General features: G+C 35.9%; 1 long non-coding RNA gene across 2 annotated transcripts in view; it reads right to left on the bottom strand.

The window, feature by feature from the left end:
* Positions 1-20913, bottom strand: part of LOC140501227 (uncharacterized) — a 96050-nt gene that overhangs the window by 39589 nt on the left and 35548 nt on the right. For both annotated transcript variants that reach the window (XR_011966102.1, XR_011966103.1), the window contains one exon: positions 4001-4076. This is a non-coding gene — a long non-coding RNA (uncharacterized lncRNA). The remainder of the gene's footprint in view (positions 1-4000; positions 4077-20913) is intronic.

The following is a 20913-nucleotide window of genomic DNA, read 5'->3' as shown; positions in this document are numbered from 1 at the left end:
ATTTTATTTTTAAGTATTTCTTGAATACTTTTCATGCTTTAGGCTCTTTTGTGAAGATGTGGGAAAGAATCCAGAAATATCAGACATCTTTTCTGCTAATATAGGACTTGTACTTCCACTGGGTAACAAGAATAACCTACAAGCGATAAGAGTAAATAGCATGATATAAAATGCTGAACTATATGGCACAGACAATTAGTAGACTAAAAATTTGGAGGAGAAGATAGAAATTAAGGCTTCATATGTAGGCTTCATACAAAAGTAAGTATAAATATATTTCCAGCCAGTTCTTAAAGCAAAGGTAGTATAGAAGATAACTAAGCCCACAAATAGCATCAGAATGTCCCAGTCCAGTCATACTACTTTTGAGCTGAATGTATAACAGGAGAAGAAAGCTATTCAGTCATTCACTAGTATTGGCTATCACTTACTTGATTCTTACAAATATGTTTTTATTTTTAAAAGATGATTATAGATATGTTAGTAAAATTGTAATTTATAAAAAGCATACACGTGAAATATGGGAACCACAGCATAAATCAAAAGTCTGAAAAACATGACAGGAAAAGACTGTCTGGTTTTCCTCAAACTCTTAGCTTTCTCACCATTCCACCAGTCCTACCTTCATCCCCGTCTCTTCTGTTCTCTGCCAAGTAGCAGCATCCCTATCAAGAATATTTGGTTGGCTTCTGAAGATCCCCCATGGTGGGAGTATTTCATTCATCATATTGGTATCCATAGAACAGTATGTAGCACATAACGGAGGTTTAATGAATACTTTCTGGTTGGTCAGTGGTCTGACAGGGGGAGGAGTGTCTATGGGAGTCTATAGTTTTGACCTATATTCAGTCTCCACCCAAGTTGATTCCTATATGAACTTTTTTCACTCCTATTCTGTTCCATCTGACCAGTCAGTCATTAAGCAAGCATTTATTAAGCAGACATTGTGCTAACTACCTGGGGGTAAAATCACAGCTCTGGACCTTTAAGAACTCATATTGTAATGGAAGAAACAACATGCAAGTAACATGCAAGACATATGCAGTTTGCAGCAATTCCGCTTCTAGGGCTGTATCCCAAAGAGATCATAAAAACAGGAAAAGGATTCACATGTACAAAAATATTTATAGCAGCACTCTTTGTGGTGGCCAAAAACTGGAAATCAAGGGGATGCCCACCCATTGGGGAATGGCTAAGCAAGTTGTGGTATATGAATGTAATGGAATACTATTATGCCATAAGAAATGATGAACAGGAGGACTTTAGAAAAATCTGGAAAGATTTATATGAACTGATAGTGAAGTGAGCAGAACCAGGAGAACATTACACACAGTAAGAGCCACAATGTATGAGGACTGGATCTGATAAACTTGGTCCTTCACAGCAATGCAAGGACCTAAAACATTTCCACAGGACCCTTGATGCAAAATACCAACCATGTTCATAGAAATAGAATCAGAACACAGAATGAAGCAGACCATTTTCTCTTTTGTAAAGTTTTGTTTTGTTTTTTCTCGTGGTTTCTACCATTAATTTTAATTCTTCTATGCAACATGACTAATGTGAAAATATGTTTAATAAGAATGTATGTATAGAACCCATAGAAGATTGCATGCCATCGTGGGCAGGGCGAAGAGAGGGAGGAGAAAATTTAAAATTTATAGAAGTGATTGTTGAAAACTGAAAATAAATTAATTATAAAAAAGATATATTCCGCATAAATGGAAGGTAATCTCCAATGGCAGGAACTCAGTCTTGAAGAAGGCCAGAGAAGCCAGGAGGCAGGAGTGAGTGAGGAGAGCAAGTATCTAGTAATATAGGACAACCAGTGAAAAGGTACCATCAGGAGACAGAGTAACACAAGTGGGGAAGTGTAGCTGGATCATAGAATGTGTGGAGGAGAGTAAAGAGTAAGAGATAGGAAATTTAGGAAAAAGTTGTAAATTATTTTAAAAGTCAAACCAAAGATTTTATATTTCATTCTAGAGGTAATAGGGAGCCACTGAGCAGAGCAGTAACATGGTTAGAGCTACACTTTAAGAAGATAATATTGGTTGGCTGAGTGATGAAAGGACTAGAACGGGGAGAGACTTGAGGCAGGGAGACTAACCAATAGACTATGGCAACAAGTACTTGGAGATGGTGAGAGAACTATAGAAAGAGGGCCATCCAAGCAGGTACCTCTGGATGGATTTATAGGAAACAAAGACAATCACTAGGGTTCTTTCAGGGAAGAAAAGCAGAAAGATGCCTGTGTGGGTGTGAAGAACATTTGTTTGATTTCTCAAACAGCCTGCTCTGGAGGTCTTGAGGGATGGTTTGGGAGGGAGGGAGGAATGGACAGTAAAAGTATACTGGGTAAGGACAGGGACAGGATCCGTGGATTGGGAATCACCCTGTTCTGAAAGAATGCAGTAGTTAATTTCTTCAATATGTTAAGAGGGGCAATTCAAGAGTCATTTAGAGTAATTTTCTTTGAGATTTCTTCTATGATATGAGAGAAGATAATTGTAAGTACTGTTAGAAGCAACGTTTGCTCATAAATTTTCCCCTCCTCCAAGATCTTTTTTATAGTGATCTTTTCATTTAGGCTCAGAAGGACAGGAATGATTTTCATCTCATTTGTTTCACCCCATTATCTCTTTTACCTTGTCTACCTGAGCACTGTATAGTAGATAAAGACCTGGTCTTTAAGAAGATGTGGATTCAAGTCATGCCTCTAAAAATAAATGTGAGACCACAAGCAAGATCATGTAACCTCTCAGTGCCCCAGGCCTACATCTTTTCAACTTGTCTCTGTTGTAAGGTTTGCTATGCCAGGAATCTCATAACTGTAAAATCAGAGATCGTAGACCAATTCCTTTAGTAGGGCATAATTATTTTTTTCAAAAAGCCTGTTGAGATACTTAAACTTTATAAAAACAATTTTAGGTAGTTCATATGTCATACCAAATCTTTTATTCTATAATTTTTATATGCTTACTTGCATTTTGGAATTAGTAATCCTTATTTGTCCTTAATCAAGGACATGTATGATGAGAAAAGAAAGTAGATTGGTTATCAGTTAAGAGTGAAAGAACTTGAGTAAACAATCTGAGTGGTACCTTTGAAAGGATAAGAGAAACAGATGCAAGTCTCCAGCATGTTGGGTCCTCAGTGGAGGGAAACTGTATAATGTAAAAGTATGGAGCTATTGTGATCTGCACTGAGGGAGAAAACAGACCCATCTAAACATTGACAGAATTAACTGTATCTGTGTGGGCTTGGTCCAACTGTGTAATAAAGGCAGCATTGAAGACTTAATTCAGTCAGACAAAATGCTTCCTATGGGCTAGGTGCATTCTTATGAGGGAGATAAGAGTATCTGAAAATAGAGGGCAATGTCATTTATAGTGAATATTCAACAGTATTTAACAACTACTTAATGTACTGACTGTTTACTATTCAGCGCATCCCCAAACTGAGGAAAGTTTCTATTACTTTAGACAGGAGCAATGAAACTTCCCAAGTCAATCACCAGTTTAGTAAGACAGCTTCTGCTGTTGCATAATGGGAATACAAACTTATTTCAGAGGACTTGGGTTCATATTCTAGTTCTACCACTTGTTATTAGTATGTCCTTGAGTAAATTATTTCATCTCTGAAGCCCATCTAATGGATTTGTTTCTTCATTTGTAAAAATGCATCAGACGTCTAAGGTCCTTTTCATCTCAAAATATCGACCTTGTCACAAAAATTCAAGATGCATTCGTATTACAAATGGGTGTCTACTTGTATTCAATTTTAAATTGAATATTAATGTAACATTAAACTTACAGATCCTCAGGGTGTATGTGTGTGTGTGTGTGTGTGTGTTTAGAGAGTATCAAAACACTGGATCGACATGCCCAAATAAATATTCTGCCTTTGGAAATTATCACTTCATTTTGGTCAAGGCCTAGGGAAATATGGTGAAAACATATTCAAGCAATTTATTGTCAAACAAGAACATATTTTTTACCTTATTCCTAGACAGATGAGCCTGAGTCCCCAGGAAGGAAAGGTGGTTGCCTTTATCCTTTTCCTTCCTTTCACATCTATATATTTAAAGAAAAATACCATTATCAGTCAATTCCATTCATATTATATGAAAGAAGTCAATGCATTTATTTTTTTATCTACTAAGACATTCATTATTATTCCTTCCTACTTGCATTATATTTTCTAAGGAGGACTCTGGATGAGTCCATATTGCTTGCCATAGGAATATTTTCTATTCAAGTGGTATTTCTACTACAGAATTGCCATTCACAATACTGGAAACTATCTGTATCTTATATTCTTTGGGTCACTTTCCAGCATTAGTTCTTATTGTTGCTCTGCCATGGAACTGAAACACTTGAATTTTGAACTTCTACAGGAAATACTTGAATTTTGATTTTTAAGCAGCTGGTGAGCATTTTTGGGTTACAACATTTCTCCAAGTTTTGTTGTTATTCACAAATTCTCCATTTGTTTGTGAATTTTGTTCTCTGTCAAAACATTTAAGACTATTTTCCATCTTTTAGAAAGTGAACAGCAGTTTTTCTGACACACTGATTTTTCTGATGATAAATAATGTTTTTCTGTCTTTGGGTGTTGAAGATTCTTAATGAAAGAATCAACGTGTGTGCTGACAGGCAGGATTTTATTTAACACTTGCTAGAACAATTCCCACAAATTGATATTCAGTGGAGATTATACTATAAGGCAAATCATATACTCTTGCTTCAGATTTGGGAAGGAGTCTATGTTCTATTGTGTTATTGATATAAAAAAATGGTTGTGAGGGGCCTTATTTTAACATCAAAACTCAAATACTACTAGAGGTCCAGTACACAGAGCCATTGACCTTTTTTTATGATGCTGGAATAGACAGTTAGACTTGGAGTCAGGAAGTCTTGGATCAAATTGTGCTCCTGATACTTATTGTGTGTCTTTGGTCATGTCCTCAAACTCTGTGCATTTCACTTTCCCTAAATGCAAAATGGGTATTACAAATGATGAGAAGGAGTTTCAGAGAGTATATTACAAAAATTAACTAGTAACTACATAACAGGGTTGTTGTAATGCTCAAATGGGATAATGTATAAAACACTCGGCAGACTTCAAAGCATGATGTAAATGTGAGGGATGGTGATAAAAATGGCACTGCTGTTGCTGTTGGCAACAAAAAATGTTTTCTAGGTTAAACTTTGGATGTGTAAGCTCTTTGATGCAGTGACTCTCTCCAGCAGTGCAAATCACAACTCATCCTTGTCTTTTGTCATCTTCCTCTCTTGTTACTTTCTCCTTTTCTCCATAAGTGACCCAAAAAAGGATTACATGGGGTGAAAGGGACCTTAGAAGCCAACTAGTCTAAAACCCTCATTTTACACAGGAGGAAACTGAGGTCCAGAGAGGTTAAATGACATCCAATATTATACAGGAAATAAGCCTGAAATGAGTTTCCAAATCAGGTTCTTTGATTTTAAAGTTAGTGTGCTCTTTACTCTGACTCCTTCATTGATATGCTGGGATCCTTCCTGGAGATCTGTTGACATTTATTGGGTACCAGTGGAATCCATTGATTTGACTTATGATACCCTTTATGTGCTTCTCCTGTTTTATTCTTCATTCATAAGATGTTATGGCTTATTCATGCCCACCATGTCTTACTTCTTTGCCCTTTTGAATGACCCATAGTTTTAGTTCTTTTGAAACTATCACTTAACACATTATGTGACACTATGCTTCATAAAAGTTTATTGATCACAACTATGGTGTCCTTTACTTGGTCTAAATCCCAAAGAGACCAAAGAAAAGGGAGAGAGACCTATATGTACAAAAATATCAAAGAAAAGGGAAAGGGATTTATATGTATAAAAGTCTAGCAATACTTTTTTTGTGATGGCAAAGAATTGGAAATTGCTGGGATGCCCATCAATTGGGGGATGGCTGAACAAATTGTGCTATATGATTGTGATTGAATAATTGTATCCAGTAACAGCAATGTTGTAAAGATCATCAACTATGAAGGAGTTATCCAACCAATACAATGATTCAAAATAATTCCAAAGGGCCATGATGAAAAGATGTAATCCACCTCCAGAGAGAATTGATTACCTTGAGTGCAGATTAAAGCATACTTTTTCAATTCATTCTTTTTTCAAATTTTTGTGTTGTCTTTTGTAACATGGCTAATATGGAAATGTTTTGCTTGATTTCACATGTATAATTGATATTATATTGCTAGGCTTTTCAAGGGGTGAGAGAGGAAAAGGAAGGAGAGAATTTGGAACTAATTTTTTTTAATGAATGTTTAAAAATTTTAAGATGTAATTGGGAAATTTTTAACAAAATAAGTAAAATATATTTTTAAAAGGAAACTATGATATCTCTGGGAAATCTTGTGATTACTACCCATGTAAAATAATCATGTCTTTTCTTCTCTCAACTTGAGAAAAGCTTTTTATTCCAGTCTTATATCTTAGTATCACAGAATCTCAGTTAGAAGGAACCTCAGAGGCCACATGGTCTCACCATGTCTTAAAAATAAATATCCTCTATGCAAGGGTACAGTGGTGAATATTTAATAACTGGATTTCTAGGAAGATGGCAGAGAACCATACGGTGGCAAGTTTGTTTAATCTACGTTGTTATAGCATTTTCTCCATCATTTTCTTAAGTCTAGATAGTTAACAAAATAACAAATCAAGCCTTTGTTTGTAGTTTGTCAATTTCCAAGTGTAAATGTTCACACTAAAAATTTAACAATTAGCTCTTGAGAGGCAGTACACTCTTTCTTCTATGATATAAGCTCTATGGATTCTGAGTACATTACAGAGCAGAAGTTCTACAGGTAGGAACTTGAAGACTTTGAGGTTAATTGTTCCATGTTTAAAGTGGCTTAAGGTGAAAACCCTATATTTAAATCGTTTTCTTCTTCCAATTTGCTGCCAGCTAGAATGCTTCCCGCCTGTCACCAGTCTATCAGAAAGTAAGCACAAGAGCCTAGATAACAATAGAAAACCACAACAACACACTAGTCCAATAATTTACCCTGTCTCAACCTAATAGCTGCTACTATCCCTTCAGTATAATAAAATTTTGTGTAACATTGCATAAAGAAATGAAAATAAAATGTTGCTAGAGAAGGATATAATAGAAAAATAAGCACAGACTCGGAATCAAAATACTTGACTTCTAGTCCTGGTTCTAGGCAGCTAGGCAGAGACACTAAAGTGTCTCCAGCTCATTATACAAAAAAACTGACTTGTCCAGTCAGTTGTCCGAGAAGTGACTTGTCCAGATTCACACAACTAGTAAGTTTCTAAGACCAAACTGGAGCTCAGGAAGATGAGTCTCCCTGACTCCAGGTCCCACCTTCTATTCACTGGGCCACCTAGCTGCTATAGGAATCTTAGAAACCATCTAATCCAATCTTCCCATGTTCATGTGTTTGTAGTTGTGTAATGATTGTATTTTCTTCACTCTGTATCACTTACAAATCTTATTTTTTCTTTGGATAATTTATATGTGGCATTCCTTATGATATTAGAATTATTTCATTACATTCACATATCATAATTTGTTCAGCTATTTCCAATCATTTGCTACATATTTTGCTTCCAGATTTTTGTTATTACAACTAATGTCACTATGAATGTTTTGGGGTCTTCTTTTTACTGTCAACAATCTCATTGATATGTAGTCATAGTAATGGATTTCAAAGTCAAAGGATATGAAAATTTTAGAAACTTTTCTTTCATAATTCCAAAATTTTTCCCAGGAGATTGAGGCAAATTCCCATTGCTACCAGATTTCAATTAACATGCTTGTCATCCCAAAGTCCTTCCATCAATGAGATTTATTTCCTTTATTTTACTACATCAGCCTTATGAGGATGGGATAATGCCTCAGAGTTGTTTATTTGTGCGTTTCTCTAAGTGATTTTGAACATTTTAGGTAGTTACTGATCTGATATCTGACAATTTTGTCTCATAAAATCCCATCCATTTGCACGATTCTATCCATTCTTGTAAAGATGGAAGGTATCTCATTGTTACTTAGCTTTATGTAATTTACCCCCACACCAGTTTTGGAGAGAATGAAAAATTTACCTGAGAGAAGAAGGTATAGGACTTGAAAATTCACAGTGAATGTAAATGCTAATTAATTTGAAGCTCCCATCACAACACACTATTCAATAAAATAGAGCATTTAGAAAAATCATTGTCAAGCACTTTGTCATCTCTCTACTTTGGCAGATTAAAAACAAGCAGAGTCGGAGCTTTCAAGTTCTGAACCAGCACACTGATTAAAAGATCAGGATCAAAGTGTGTGGGAATATAGATAAATCAGTCATTGACATAAGACTGAAACAAATCCAATGGAAAAATAATCTTTTGAACATATTGGGCTCCATCCTGAATAGAGACAAAAAATAGCGAGGTGCGAAAACAACAAATGCTTGGAATTGCAGAGAGGAAAATGGAGATCTGATCCCTAAGCAGTGGAAATGATCCCTGATAAATTAACAAGAAGGAAAAAATACACCCCATCTCCCAGCATGATCCCCAACACCAACTTTTTTTCATGATTAAAACTTTATTCTAGAGATATTAACTCATTCCTTATCCTAGAGAAGCCTTAGCATATTACAAAGGTAATGAGCAAAGTGCTATTTGAGATTATGTTTAAAATTTGTATTAAAACAATAGAAAAACATGAATGATTAAGTTGTATTTAAACTGTGGAATTCTCATAAATGTGAATAAAAGGAAGAACTAGGAAGTCATACCATTTAAATGGTAAATTTCCCATGTTCTATTTTTTTTCAATTTATTTGTAGCTAAGGAAATGAGTGGCATAGCCCCTTGTTTTGAAAGTCCTTTTCATTCCCTTCTCCCACTCTCACTTATCCTTCCATGTCATACATATGTCTCAAACAATCTGTTGACATTTCTGATAATTTACTACCCACCTTCAAGTCTCTGGTTGATCTTAGATTGTTTAAGATGACCAGAAATAATATGCATGGTCAGTTTGTATGTGTCTTTCCTCTAAGTGTATTCACCTGTTTGTATACCTGTCTTATTAGTTTATTAAATTTAGATTTCTATCATGATCCCACTAGTCAGATTATGTCCATTCCATCCTGAATAAAGAATACATTATCAAACCTTCCACTATGGCTTTTTCCAAAGCAAATTATGAAATGCAGTTTGCTTGACTTTATAGGGCAATGGAATGGAAAAGAAAGTCTCAATTCAAATCTTGTCCCAGACATATCTCTGTGACCTTATGCAAGTCCCCACTCTGTGCTTCATCTTCATCAGTAAAATGATCTGGTTGGTCTTTATGACTTCTGACTCTTTCAGCTCTAAAAGTGTGATCATTTGAAATCACTATTAGAATATGGACAAAGCAGTATTTGGCTTTTAATAAATGAAGTTTGTTTGTTTGTTTTTTTTTTTTTTTGCTTAAAGAAACAACAGAAGACAAGACTTTAATTTAATTTTTTTGCTTGGAAGTAGTTGTGTAATTTAAGAAGACAGAAGAAAATACATTTCAATAGTCTGGCAGCCACTCAAACTTGTGTAATCTAAGTTTAGAACCAAACTCAATCTGTCCCATGTTCAAGTTCTGTGATATGCTGGCAAAGCACAACTTGTTGAATGGGGAAAGGCTTTGTAAAGCCCAGGATATAACACTGGACATTAAGGATCTCCTTCACAACTACATTATTCTAAGTTTAAGTATAAATGAATTAAACACATATGGGTGACATTTTCACAGATAACACATGGATTTAAGTTAAATAGAAGAATGCTTAGCAATATTCATTTGGGGTTTTTGCAGAGCACAAAATGTTTTAAAATTGCCTAGATTTCTGTGATTTACCCAAAATACCACAAGTTCTTCTCAGCCCTCATTTTCATGGAATTACTCCCTGTGTTCTGCAAAAAAATGTTTGTTTTGGTATAATTTTATTCCTCTGTAATATATGAAATTTAAACATTAAAATGTAGTGTCAAAATATCAAGTACTGGCCAAACGAGATAGAAGGGATCACAGGATGTAGAAATGGATAATTTTGATTAAATTAAATTAAAAAGCAAATGAAGCCAAGATTAGAAGGAAAGCAGGAAACTGGGGAAATATTTACACCAAATTTCTCTGATAAAGGTCTCATTTCTCAAGTAGACAGATAACTGAGTCAAATTTATAACAATGCCAAGTCGTTCCCCAATTGATAAATGCTCAAAGGATATGAACAGGCAGTTTTCTGATGAAGAAATCAAAGGTATCTATAGTCATATAAAAATGCTCTAAATCACTATTGATTAGAGAAATTCAAATTAAAACAACTCTGGGGTACCACCTCACCTCCATCAGATTGGTTAATATGACAGAAAAGGAAAATTATGAATGTTGGAGGGGTGTGGAGAAATTAGGACCCTAATGCATTATTGGTGAACTTGTGAACTGATCCTACCATTTTGGAGAGCAATTTGGGACTAGTCCAAAGGGCTGTAAAATTGTGAATACCCTTTGTCCAAGCAATACTAGACCTGTATCCCACAGAGATGAAAGAGAAAAAAGGACCAATATGTACAAAAATATTTATGACAGCTTTTTTTCGGGTAGCAAAGAATTGGAAGTTGAAGGGATGCCCATCAATTGGGGAATAGCTGAACAAATTGTGTATGATTGTGACGAGTTGTATTGTGCTGTAAGAAATGACTAATAGGATGCTTTCAGAAAAAAGTTTGGGAAGACTTATATGAACTGATGAAAAGTGCAGTGAACAAAACCAGAAGAACATTATATACAGTAAAAGCAAAATTGCATGACTGTGAATTTTAAATGGTTTAGATATTATTTTCTGATCAATACAAAGATCCAAGAGTCTTGGACCCAGACAATTCCAAATAATGAAAAAAAGGTATCCACCTCCAGAGAAAAGATTGATGCAGTCTGAATGCAGACTGAAATATATTTTTTCACTTTATTTTTCATACTTTTTTGTAACATGGCTAATATCGAATTATGTTTTGGCTGACTAGATATGTATGCTTGATATCATATTTCTTGCTTTCAGAATGAGTGAGGGAAAGATGGGAGGGAGAGAATTCAGAACTCAAAAAAATTAAATGACTGTTAAAAATAAATAACCTTTTTTTTAAGATGCAAGAACTAGAATGTGAAAGCATACACTATATTTATATCTTCACTACAGAGGCTGAGTCAAATATGTGTTTATCCAGTTCTAAAATTATGTTTTTCATATACACACATACACACATATGTAAATGTATATTATAAATGTACAAAATACAGAACGAGGCTGAGCCAAATATATGTCCATATATATTCAGCTCTAAAATTATAATTTGCACATTTAACTTTCCTTCTAAAGTATAGAAAGGCTGTTACTTGTATCCCACATGAATGGAATCATGGCTTCTTGAAATGCTGAAGTTTTTGAAAATCTCTACGAATGCATTATTTGCCTGGTATTCAAGGTTCTCCATGTATAGCACTACCTTGCTTTTCCAATTTTGTCACATATTATTCATGTTTCAGTCATCCTAGAAAATTCTCTACTTCTCAAAATCATGCCCTGTGTTTTCTTACTTCTTTCCTTTTGTTCATTCTGTGCCTGGGATGTCCTTTTTACTCATCTTTGACTGTTGATTTCCTATCCATATTTTAAAGCTCAGCTCAAGTGCTATCACCTCCATGAAGTCTTCTCTGATTCTACCACTACCCTTGAGTTGGTGGTAATGATATTCTCTCCTTACTTCTCATAGTACAATATTTTGAACTTGTCAAGTGAATTTAATCATATAATATCATGTATTATGCTTATATGTGTTTGTGTCTTATTATCCCAGTAGAATGTAAGCCTTGCCAGGGTAGAACTGGGAGTTTTCTAAATTTATAGTTTCTTCAGCATTAGATATTGTCCTCTGAATGCAGAAGGCACTTAAAATGGATTAAGTGCCTATTGAAACTAAAGCACACAAAATAAATAAAAATGCTTGGTGAATGAATAAATGAATGAACTGGTTACTTGCTTAAAAGTACTCCTGTAGATTTTTTAAAGAATAATAGGCCACTCTTGAAAACCAGATAAGATATTACAAAAAGAATATTAACTACTCTATTTAAAATGCATCTATACTCATTCTATTTTAATTGTAATAAAGAAAACTTTTAGTTGTTTAGTTGCCTTTATGGGAAGAAGTACTACAGTTGAACTCTCCCAATATTCCCCTCCAAACAACTTTAAAATAACTCCTTAATCTGAATTCTGGAGTGACATAACCAACAAAAGGTTAGGGTAAGACATTCTTCCAGTCCAGGACAACTTAGAGAGAGAGATCTGGACCTTGGCAGTAGAGGCTGACACAGAACCCATGTGGATGTAAAACCAATAATGGGACGTGGTGGTGACAACAACAGCAGCAACAGCTTTGAGATCTCTTGAGTCAGAGAGAGTAAGGGGATTAGAAAATTGTTCAGTTTACAGAGGACCTGTGTGCTAGCACTGGGCTCAGGAATGGGTGCTGTTTGCAGCTTCGTTACCTATAATCACTTTTGAGTCACAATTCAAGGGTAGAAAGGAGCATTGTATGAGAGCAGGGACTCCGAGGAACACTATCACTTTTGATCCTAAGGGAGCAGAGGTCCTGTGGAGCAGGGCTGATTGCAGTTCAAAGGTATCAGAGGCCCTTCCTAAATAAGGGCCAGAATAAAGACCAGAAAAGCAGTGATCAGCCTCTTCTTGGATCATACCACCTTGAAAGCATGAAAAACTTCCAAACCCCCCAGACCTAGATTTGAAAACAGCAGGATTAAAAAGTCTGAACCTTGGGACAGCATTTCTCCCTGAACCCCTCAGGCCAGGAACAAAGCCCAACTTTAAATTAATTTAAAGTCAAGAAATGGTATGGAAAGATGAGCAAACAAACAAGCAAAAAAAAAAAAAAAAGAACCTGACCATAAAAATCTACTATGGTGACAGGGAAGATCAAGACACAAATGAAAAAGCAACAAAATCAAAAACAGCTACAAACAAAGCCTCAAAGAAAAAAATATTAATTGGACACAAGCACAACAAAAATTCCTGGGTTTTTTTGTTTTTTTTTTTTTAAAAAGATTTTCAAAATCAAATATGAGTGGTAGGGGATAAGTTTGGGGAAAATGAGAGTGAGGGAGAAAAAGTATTAAAAAGTAATTAATAGCTTGGTAAAAGAAGCATAAACAAATACTAAAGAAAATAATACCTTTAAAAAGATAATTGATCAAATGGTAAAAGAGATAGAAAACTTCACTGATGAAAACAACTCCTTTAAAAGTAGAATTGGCCAAATGGAAATAGAGACACAAAATTTCACTGAAGGGAATAATTCCTTAAAAATTAGAATTGGGCAAGTGGAAGCTAATGACTCCATATAACATCAAAAAACAATAAAACAGAGTCAAAGATGAAAAAAAGAATAGAAGACACTGTACAATACCTCATTGGAAAAACAACTGACCTGGAATAGATGAAATAGAGATAATTTAAGAATTATTTGACTACCTGAAAGCCATGATCAAAGAAACAGCCTAGACATCATAATAGTTCATCGATACAATATTGCTGTTACAGCGTACAATATTCTTCTGGTTCTACTCACTTCACTTTGTATCAGTTAAGGCAAGTTGTTCCAGGTTTTTTTGAAATCATCTTACCGATCTCCTGAGGAATCAGTATAGGGTCAAAAAGCAACAGTAACAACTGAACATAGAACTGATTGGTTTAACACTGGAAAATGACTGCAACAAGGTTTTATCTATTTATTTAACTCGTATGCAGAGTGCATTAAGCAACATTCTCAGGTTGGATGAATCAAAAGCCAGAATTAAGTTTGTCCAGAGAAATGTCAACAGTCTGAGATATGCAGCTTAAATTTTAAAAAAATAACTAAGATCATACCAGCCATTCTTATCATTTCCTGACAAATAGAGGCAGAAGACATTCTTGGGCTTAAAAATTACTGCAGATGGTGACTGAAGCCATGAAATTAAAAGATGCTTGCTCCTTGGAAGGAAAGCCATGGCAAATTTGGACAATATCCTATAAAACAGAAACATCACATTGCTGACAAAGTTCCATATAGTCACAGGTATGGTTTTTCCAGTAGTAATATATGGCTGAAAGAGGTGGATTATAAGGAAAGTTGAGTACCACAGAATTGATACTTTCAAATTGTAGTGCTGGAAAATACTTTTCAGAGTACCTTAGACATCAAGGAGATCAAATTAATCTGTACTTAAATTAATTCAGGCTATTTACTGCAAGGGCAAATACTAAACTGAAGCTTAAATACTTTGGCCATGTAATGATGAAACCCTTTGGAAATGATCCTGCTGTTGGGGAAAATTGAAAGCAAAAGGAGAAAGGGACAGTAGAGGATGAGATGGATAGATAGTGTCATAGAAGAAATGAACATGAGCTTAGGCAGACTTCAAGAGATAGTGGAGGATAGATGGGTCTGGTGTGCTATGGTACATGTGGTCAGAGAGTCAGACATGACCGAATGACTGAGCAAGAATAACAAAAATCTTAGAAAAAGACATTGAAAAACAGCAAATGAATTTAAAAAAAAAAGATCCAGATGAATTTACAAGTGAATTCTTAAGGAATTGAACTTAAGGAACATTTAGTTCCAGTGCTATGTAAACTATTTGAAAAAAATAGGTAAAGAAAGATTTCTACCAAATTCCTTTTATGACACAAATATGGTTTTGTTACTTAAAATAAGAGCAAGAATGAAAAACTATAGGCCAATTCTCTCAATGAATATCCACACAAAAATTTTAAATAACGATCATTTTTTTGAGATGGGAAAGAATTCTCCTAGTCTTTCTCTGAATGGTTGGAAATTAGTGAACTAGATACTCTGGATTGCATTTTAAGGACATCCCACATCTCATTCATGCAATGTTGAGTTCTAGTCTAATCCTATCTTTCCACTACCATGGTAGGATCCTAAAAGTCAGATACATCAGGATACATCACAGAAGGTGAACAGTTGGGGCTCCTGTGATATCCACTGGAACCTCTTGCCTCTATCCTTTTGTAAGCCTCTACATGATCTGCACTAGTGGTCAAAGTGTGCAGGTAGTGGGTCCTAGCTTTTGGCATACAGTATTCTCAACCATTATTGGCAGTGGTTTCTGTGTCTGCATAACTCTGATGACATCAGATACATAAGGATTATATATCAAGCTCTGGAACAGTTTCTGAAATGTAATTTTTCCTGTATTCTCAGAATTCATATCACCTATCTGTATCAGTCTCTGCATACATTGCTCCATCTTGAGAAAGAACTTAATAGACTTTTCTCCTTTGTGCAGACTATATAGAATGAAGAAGCTCTCCCATTGGTAATGGCCAACCCAGCTCAACCCAAAGATAGCTCCTAGATTTCACGCAAGGGGAACTTTGCCTAATCTCTAAAGTAGCAAGCTAGGAATAGGGACATGATGGAAACTTCCCACTCCTCTTGCAGATGTGAATCTATTTCTTCCAGTCTCCTTCAAGTGTCTTACTTTTTCTTCAACAACTCAAAGTCAAATTGACTTCTTCCATTTTCTCTTTGGAAGCTGGAAACCAGGACTGCTAGGAGTATCTCCAAGCTCAAAGAAGACTCAAAGTTTTACCAGTCTCAAAGAGAATTTGTCTTGAAGAGTCCCAAAAGGGGACTCAAAGAAGATTTGCTTAAGTCTCAAAAGGAACTGGCTAAGATTTGAAACTCTTTCCTCTCATCAACTCCATTGCATTATGAAGAGTAGGGCCTTCATCACCAACAATATGGAGAGAGTATCATACCAGTGAGCTTTGCATCAGGAGTTACACTTATATGTGGTACTCTTCCTCCTATCATCATGCCTTTGGGTGGTTGTTTCATGTGCCTAGAACATACTTTCTCCATATCTCTGTCCCTTAGCATCCTTGACCTCCTTCACGTGCTTTACTTAAGTAGCTGACTTCTTAGCTCAAGTGCCACAAAGGAACTAGGTGAAACAAAATGCCTAATTTTCTAAGTATAGTATGCAGTTGGATGGTCAACTTAGTGATTTAATATGTCAGCACATTTATTTCAGATAAATATTTCAAGGTGCAAGTTAATTGAGTAGAAATGAATAGGAAGAAAGAGTGAGATTACATTTGAGGAAACTGTGCACTATTTTTCACGGGATAGTTTATCCATCTCCAAGAAGGCAATGTTTAAAAAAAAAAGTAAGCAAAACTTAGGGAGATGCAGAATTCTTGGCTGAGTTAGAAGGCAGATGAAGTTCACTTTTACACTGACAGTAACAATCCAAAGCATTTCTATGATGCCCTGAAGGCTACTTATGGACCAAAGACCTATGATGTATCTCAACTACTTAGTATTGATGGTACCACACTGATTATGCTCAGAACATATTCCTGGAAAGATAGGCTTAACACTTCCATGATGTGTTAAACAGACTATTACAAAAAGACATTGACCATATCCCTCTGGTTGAAATCATTCCCTCTCTAGCTGAACTTCCTACTTAAGAAGAGATTTTTAATAATATTAAACTCCTCTTATGTGGCAAAGCACTTGGTGCTGATTCCATTCCAGCAAAGATTTATAAATTGGGGGGCGGGGGGTCCAATATTCATTCAAAAACTGACTGAAATCTTCCAGATTACATGGCAAGAGGTATCCACCAGGATATCAAGGATACCTCTATTGTCCATCTCTATAAAGGTAAAGGAAATAGATTTTCCTGTGACAATTACAGGGGGATCTCTCTCTTAGTCATTGCTGGCAAGATTCTTGCTAGAGTCCTCTTTAATAGGGTGATCTTTTACCTAGAAGATGGCCATCTACTTGAGAGCTAATGTGGCTTCTGAAAGGGCTGAGAAACAACCAACATGGTATCTGCTGCCTGAAAACTCCAGGAGGAATCCCACAAGCAAGGCCTTTGATACTGTCAGTAATGAGGGGTTGAGGAAGATTGTAGCAAAATTCCATTGCCCAGAGATCATCAGTGTCCTATGCCAGTTCCACGATGGCATGTTTTCATGAATTCTGGATAACAGACAATGCTCTCATGCTCTCTCAGTCACCAGCAGAATGAAGCAGGGCTGGATGCTTGCTCCTGTGCTTTTTCTTAGCATGATGTTTTCAGTGATATCATTGGATGTCTTTGACAAAGAAGAAAGCAGCATCAAGGTCTGCTACCACACTGATGGTAAATTATTTAACTTAAAAGGCTATATTAGCCAAGACTAATGTGGAGGGAGAATTGGTGCATAACTTTTTGTTTGCAGATGAGTACAGCCTCTGAGACTGAGAAGCAACAGAGAATGGATCAATTCTCACTGGTTGTGACAATTTTGGCTTGACAATTAACAACAAGAAAACAGGGGTTTTCCACCAGCCAGATCCACACCATCCATATGCAAATCATCAGTTACAACAAATGGAGAAATTTTGAATGCTATGGATAAGTTCACTTACTTGAGTGCAAGTCCAGTGGGCTGATCATATTGTTTGATGCCAAATATACATTTGCCTAAATAGAGAACTTGTATAAGGCAAATGTTCACACAGAGATCAGAAGAAGCAGTACAAGGATACTGTCAAGGTGTCTCTGAAGAACTTTGGAATCGATTGTGAGACATGGAAGACACTATCACAGGACTGTCCAACATGGAATGCCTGCATTAAAGAAGATGCTGTGCTCTATGAACAAAGAAGAATTGCAGTAGCTCAAAAGAAACACAAGATGCCAAACTTTAGAGACATCTCCATCCCAAATATTCATATGGACTATTTTGCCCAACCTGAGTCTCCCGAGGTCTTCTTGGTCTATACAACACATTGTACGCTGACCCTAACATAGTGGTCATTTTTGTCTTTTTCAAGTACAAAGGACAATCACAACAACCATATGGAACCTTTCTGTATCACCCTAACTGCTAGTAAACTCTCTTAAAAATGCCTTTATTCATTTTACATGCATTATGTACATCCTTAAGTATGTTAGGATTGCCTTCACCTTTATAATGTAAGGTCCTTGAAGGCAGGGATTGTCTCACTTTCATCTTTGCATTCCTGGTGGTTAGCACAGTGTCTAGCTAGCACATAATAAGTACTTAATAAATACTTGATTGATTATTGGTTTCTTTCTATTAAATTCTGTCTCCCACACATCACTCCCAAAGGACACTTAGAAGTCCTAATCAAAACTGATATCCTTTAAGAATGCCCTAACTACAGTTTATTGCCCTCATCTCTATGTTTACCATGTATTACCCCTTATGTACATAGGTTGCTCCATATTCATTTGTACTTTTATGTCTAAGTTTACTTGATCTTGATTTTTAAAATGTATATCCAATCTCTTCTATTCAGGAAATCTAGTTATTGTGGACAGGTAACACATCTCACGTTTCTTTTATAGCATTATAGAATTTCTGTATGTGTCATTGACTCCTTATGTTATTTTTACCAATAATCATTTTTCAAAAGAGATATATTCATGCAATATATATTGGACATTTCTAGGGATTTAGGAAGAAATTAAATTTTCCCATAACACTAAAAGCACATGCAAGCCCTCCTTCCTCTAAACTCCCATAGCATATCATCTACAACTCTTACAATCCTTTCCACATCAACAGTAGTTGATATTTACAGCCCTTTAGGGTTTGCAAAGCATTTTACATACATTAACTAATGTGATCTTCACAATATCACTGGGAGGTACACACTATCGGTCTTATGAGTTTCATTTGAAAAATGAGAATGTTTTGGGTTTATATGGGTTAAATGATTTGCCATTGTCTCACAGAGCGTTAGAGGCAGCATTTGAATTCAGCTCTTTCTGAGCTCAAGTCTATTGCTCTTTTCACTGTATCATAATGATGCCTTGCTCTTGTGAGAATGAATGAATGAATTCTTAAGCTTAGCTCTCATTTTGTTTGTAAATATATTGTTTTTGGGGAAACGTCTTTGCATTAATCTAAATAGAAGTAGTGCTCACTTCAAAGATTCTTTCCTATTTAAGAAATATGTTATCTGATCCTTAGAATAACACTGTGAGATAGTTAATTCCAGTATTATAATCATTCTCATTTTACATGTGAGGGACCTGAGGTTCATAGAAGTGGAGTCCAAAGACTCAAAGCTGGGAATAATGGAGCCAGGACTAGATTCCAAGCTTTCTGACTTCAGATTCAGCATGTTTTCCATCACACTAGCACTGCCTTGCTAAAAGATCCAGCTCTTGCTGCCTAGACGTTAATGGTATAAATACATGGTGTCCCAAAAATCTTAGTACAGTCTTAAGCTATTTGAAGCTACACTGAGACTTTTGGAACAACACTATGGAATGAATGAATCTACTCCTAGGGTCAGCATGGATTTTTATAATCTTGAAATTCTGCTGCTCTGCATGCACCTATGTACATATACACATATGTGCATTATATGCACATATATGAATATTACATGTACATATATGTATGCGTGTGTGTACATATACAAAATATTTGTATACATTTCACTTCAAGATGTTGCGATGTTTTTATATTTTGTCATTAGGAGAGAAAAGAAATACTTCATTGTACCACATGCAAATTAATTTTGTGCCTGTGAAAGTAGGGATGTGGTAGCACTTGTGAAAGCCAGACACATTTAAGGGCAGGCAGACTCTGACTCCATACTTTTGCCAGTGTGTCTTATCCCTGACCTGCAACATCATGACTCTTCCAGGCCTAAGCCACTCTTAAGCAGACATGGCAAATTATGCCAAATTACATGGGTGTACTAAGAAGTGGGGAGCAGGTGCACCCCCTGGCTTTAGGACCTGCCAAATCTACCACATTTTGCATTTCTGGCTCTTCCTTCTACCTGAGCTTCCAACTACAGGAGGTTTGCAGGGTTTTTTTGGTTTTAATAGTAAACTACTCTTACTTTTCCTACATGGAATTTGAATTTCAACTGTAGCCTTCTTTCTAGGTTTTATTGTTCGTACACATGACTCATTTTAAAGTTTAATCTTCATGATTAACATTTTCACCATCCACTTTCTCAAGTCTAGATAATAAACAAAACAAAGAAAAATCATGGTCCAGTTGGTAGCACTTACAATTTCCAAAGTGTATATGCTCACAGTGATAATTTAATAATCAGCTCTTTAGAGCTGGTATGAGCTGGTTCCAGTATACCCCTGATTCTTTTTTGTCCTATACCCAATGCCTGGGCAGCTAGGTGGCACATTGGATAGAGTGCTGGCCCTGGAATCAGGAAGACCAGAGTTCAAATCCAATTTCAGACACTAGCTGTGTGACCCTGGGCAAGTCACTTAACCCTGTTTGCCTTAGTTTCATCTATAAAATGAGCTGGAGAAGGAAATGACTAACCCCTCCAGTATCTTTGCCAAGAAAGCCCCAAATGGGGTCATGAAGAGTTAGACAAGATTGAAATGACTGAACAACCATAAATACTCAATGCCTAGCATAGTGCTTGGCACATAACAGGCATTTCATAAATACTGGTGGATTGACTGATTGTGAGGCCTTTGACAAGTCATAGACTCATAGGGATTTTAGGACTGGAAAAGAATCTAATGATCAATGAGTTTAGCAAATTAGTTGTTTTCATGGATTTCAAAAGTTGTCATATAAAAGTGAGATTATATCCATTGTTCATGGCTCTGGATGAGAGAATTAAGACCTATGGGTTGGGATTACCTGAAGGAAAAATTTAATCAATATGAGGAAATTTTTCCTCATAGGGTGATAAGCATGCAAGTAGAATGGATGGCCTTGTGAAATAGTGAGTTCCCTTTTATTAATAGTACCCTAAT

This window comes from Notamacropus eugenii, chromosome 4 (assembly GCF_028372415.1).
Source record: "Notamacropus eugenii isolate mMacEug1 chromosome 4, mMacEug1.pri_v2, whole genome shotgun sequence".
NCBI classification, from domain to species: domain Eukaryota; kingdom Metazoa; phylum Chordata; class Mammalia; order Diprotodontia; family Macropodidae; genus Notamacropus; species Notamacropus eugenii.
The sequence above is the reverse complement of the archived record's forward strand: the minus strand, read 5'-3'. Positions and strand labels throughout refer to the sequence as shown.